Genomic DNA, 3,974 nt, shown 5'->3' with positions numbered 1-3,974 from the left:
ACTCTATACCAGCGTGAGACTATCTTGTATCCTGATTCTTGATATTGGTTTGCGATGGAAGCTTTATGTACTAAGGTCAGGATCTTCCCTATCTGTTGTGGGGTAAATGTGATGCCTAAGTCCCTCTCCCATTTGTGGATAAATGGTGGGGGTCGACTCCTCCTCCTGACTACTCAATAGGTTGTACAGGAGGGAGAGGGTGTGTCGCACAGGTTCCCTTTTGTGACAGATGGATTCATAGGGTGTCAGGTCTCTAGGAGTGTAGGGGGCCCTTTGTATGGCCAGAAGAAAGTGACAAAGTTGATAAGCACTAAACAAGTCAAGCGGAGGGTCAGAAAGCTCAGCGACAGTTTGCGTGGTCGGGAGCCCTCCCGAGGGCCACACCTCTCCCAGACGCTGTTTCTCCACCACTGTCAACTGTCGCAGTTTCTTGTTGGTAAATCCCGGTGGGAAGTCTGGATTACCTATAACCGGAGTCATTGGTGATGGCAGGGGAGCAATGTGTGTGCAGCGGAACAACCTCCGCACAACAGCCAACATAGCTCCCACTACGGAGTGACCTCTGAGGTCTTTTGGTAGGGAGGACAGGAGCCACGCGGAGGTCAATAGGGGAATGGATCCATCCTCAATCTCCATCTCCACCCACTGCTTGTGTGGGCCATTACAATGCCAATCAACGACTCTCACTAGCAGAGTCACTCTGTAGTATTGTCTGAGAAAAATTGGGGGTAACCGGATCGGTAATGTCTGGAACATGTATAAGATCCGCGGGAGGGCCATCATTTTGAATGCATTACAGCGCCCGAACCAGGTCAGTGTTAAAGCATGCCAGTTTCTCAAATCAGATTTCAGTCTATCCAGGAGAGGGACAAAATTAAGCGGGTACAATTGCGCTAAATCCGCTGCGATGTCAACGCCCAGGTAACGTATAGATTTTTCAGCCCAGTAGAATGGAAAAGCGGAGCGGAGCCTCTTGACCTCACCATCCGGGACCGATATATTCAATACAGCTGACTTGGCGCAATTGATTTTATAGTTTGATAGGCTGCCGTATCGCTGTAGAGACGCAAGTATATTGGGAAGCAAAATGTGTGGATTGGAGACGGAAAAAATTTGATTGTCAGCGTACGCCGCAGTTTTGTGGTGTGCCGAGGGTTTGGATATGCCAGCAATATTCGGGTCATTCCGAACGTGACACATAAGTGGTTCCAGTGTCAGAATAAAAATTAGGGGAGACAGAGGGCACCCCTGCCTCGTCCCATTAGTGATGGGGAAAGAGTCCGAGCACCACTCGTTCACCCGTACCGCTGCCGACAGCGTGGAGTAAAGCGACATTACCCAGCTCATCATGTTGGGGCCAAGACCTATATGTTCCTGGGTGGCCTGCATAAAGTGCCAGGCCACCCTGTCAAAGGCCTTTTCCGCATCCATTGACAACATAAGCAAGGGCCTTCCCTGTACATGCGTCGCATGGATTAAATTGAGGACTCGGGCCGTATTGTCTCTAGCTTCCGACTTATTTTTATTTTTTTTGCTTGTTTCCCAAGGTGACCATCTTGGCGTTTGTCAAGAGGGTTGAAAGTGCCTGAAGAGATTGCCTACGGGCACATCACCCTGAAAGCACCCGATCTCGTTTGATGTTGGAGGCTAAGAAGAGTCGGGCCTGGTTAGTACCTGGATGGGAGACCGCCTGGGAATACCAGGTGTCGTAGACTTCTTTTTATGTTGTTGGCGTTGACCTGTTTTTTTTCCGCTTGTTTCCCAAAGTGACCATCTTGGTGTTTGTCAAGAGGGTTGAGAGTGCCTAAAGAGATTGCCTATGGCCACATCACTCTGAAAGCACCCAATCTCGTCTGATCTTGGAGGCTAAGAAGAGTCGGGCCTGGTTAGTACCTGGATGGGAGACCACCAGGGAAAACCAGTTATTGTAGGCTTCTTTTTATGTTGTTGGCGTTGATTCGTTTTTTTTTTTTTTGCTTGTTTCCCAAGGTGACTATCTTGGCATTCGTCAAGAGGGTTGAGAATGCCCAAAGAGATTGCCTATGGGCACATAACCCTGAAAGCACCCGGTCTCCTCTGATCTCAGAAGCTAAACAGGGTTGGGCCTTGCTAGTACCTGGATTGGAGACCACCTGGGAATACTAGGTGCTGTAGGCTTCTTTTTATGTTGTTGGCCTTGACCTGTTTTTTTTTTTCACTTGTTTCCCAAGGTGACCATCTTGGCGTTTGTCAAGAGGGTTGAGAGTGCCCGAAGAGATCACCTACGGCCCCATCACCCTGAAAGCACCCAATCTCGTCTGATCTCGGATGCTAAACAGTGTCGGGCCTAGTTAGTACCTGGATGGGAGACCACCTGGGAATACCAGGTGCCATAGGCTTCTTTTTTTTATTTTTTTTTATTTAGTAGTATGCGACATACAATGCAAAGGCAACTTCACAGAATGTGTTATACAAATAGTTACAAACAAACGATCATATTGCATGGCTATCAGAGCCAATGGTAAGAAGTCCGAGGAGAATAGCACGTGTACAGCTTTGCGGTCATATCAAGATGAGATTAAAGCTCCATCTCGTTGGGATCCTCTACCACTTAAAATATTATTGATACTAGCCCTGCTACCCTCGAAGAGTTTAGATATCCATAGATAGGGGAAGAGTATTGTGTAGTAGTCAAATGGGGTCGGAACATACCATTTTCTTTTCCCTTTTTTGAGTTAAGAAGGGAAATAGTAGAACTGAAAGGAGGGAGAAGGGGAAAGAGAAGATTGGGGAAGGAAATGGCAGAAAAGGAAAAGAAGGGGTAAGGGGGTGTCGTGGGTAGAGTGGATAGGGTGGGGTCCCCTCCCAGGGAGCAAGAGACGCCCTCGGCTCACCAGCTCATCAGCTGTCCAACGTTTGGAACAGCGATCTCCAACAATCACCATGAGCTTACTATGTCTCGCGGAGGTATTCTTCCGAAAAGCGAAACTGGGTCCAGTAGAACCATCTGTTCCCATGCTCCTCCGTTTTATCCCTCATTGTGGCAGTCAGGTCTTCCATTCGTTCAATATCATTTACCCTTGCGAACCACTGGGTCACCATTGGAGCAGATTGCTCTTTCCAATGACTTGGGATGCAGGCCCTAGCTGCATTGAGGAGATGTTTAAGTAAGGACTTATGATAACGCTTTCTCGACATAGGAGTTAGATTGAGAAGAACTGCTGCGGGATCATTGGCTAAGGAAATGTCTGTGATCTTGTGGATGAGTCTCAGGACAGGCTGCCAGAATGTTTGTAATTTAGGGCATTCCCAGAAAATGTGGAGAATGGTGCCATCAAACAAAAAATAGTTGGCGCACAAATGAATGGTCCCTTTAAAAAACGCTTATCTATCTCGTGGGATATTCGTTATTTAAATGAGTGTCCTGTAGTTGGTCTCCATGTGCAGCTGTTAACCCATTATGGACTTGGCTAAAAAATGGATGCAGCAAATAAACAATCAAAAACAGCACATCAAAGAAACTCGTAGTATAATGTGAAAAAAACATTAAAATGTCATTTATTAAATGTAAAAAATGAACAAAGATCTGATCCCGTCAGGATCTAAAAAACATCAAATAAACCAATCCTAAAAGAGACAGATGTTTGATAATAAAAGCCCCTCGGATCTCTCAGTTGTGACTTTGAGATGGTGAGAACAAAGACCAATCTGCACTGCTACCAGTTCCTTGTACCTAATAAGTAAAATCAATCCTTTCTCATAAAGATGGGGGAACCCAAAATGTGTGTAAAAGCCAGTGCAAATGAATGGAACTATGTTCCAAGAGTCACTTACTTCGTTAATGTTCTATTGGACTGAAGCGCCACCGTGCCAAGCCTGTGGAGTGAAGGGGAGATGTTTATTATGGCTCCATCTGATACGTTCGGTTTGGGGCAAAGGTATGATGCACGCTGGATGCACGCTGCACGCTGGGTGGTATATGTCAAACTCGGTCA

The 3,974-nt window shown here is 46.6% G+C and overlaps 4 pseudogenes; all 4 read left to right on the top strand.

Moving 5' to 3' along the window:
• The first annotated feature begins 1,596 nt into the window (after positions 1-1,596).
• Positions 1,597-1,715, top strand: LOC143937722 (5S ribosomal RNA; annotated as a pseudogene).
• A 100-nt stretch (positions 1,716-1,815) lies between these two features.
• LOC143937276 (5S ribosomal RNA) lies at positions 1,816-1,934 on the top strand (annotated as a pseudogene).
• A 104-nt stretch (positions 1,935-2,038) lies between these two features.
• On the top strand, positions 2,039-2,157 carry LOC143936529 (5S ribosomal RNA; annotated as a pseudogene).
• Positions 2,158-2,259: 102 nt separating this feature from the next.
• On the top strand, positions 2,260-2,378 carry LOC143937424 (5S ribosomal RNA; annotated as a pseudogene).
• Positions 2,379-3,974: the final 1,596 nt, after the last annotated feature.

The sequence above is a fragment of the Lithobates pipiens genome, unplaced genomic scaffold, assembly GCF_037356315.1.
Source record: "Lithobates pipiens isolate NorthernLeopardFrog02 unplaced genomic scaffold, aLitPip1_a1.2 Scaffold_28, whole genome shotgun sequence".
Taxonomy (NCBI): Eukaryota; Metazoa; Chordata; class Amphibia; order Anura; family Ranidae; genus Lithobates; species Lithobates pipiens.
Note: the sequence above shows the minus strand (reverse complement) of the source record. Positions and strands in the feature narration are given on the sequence as shown.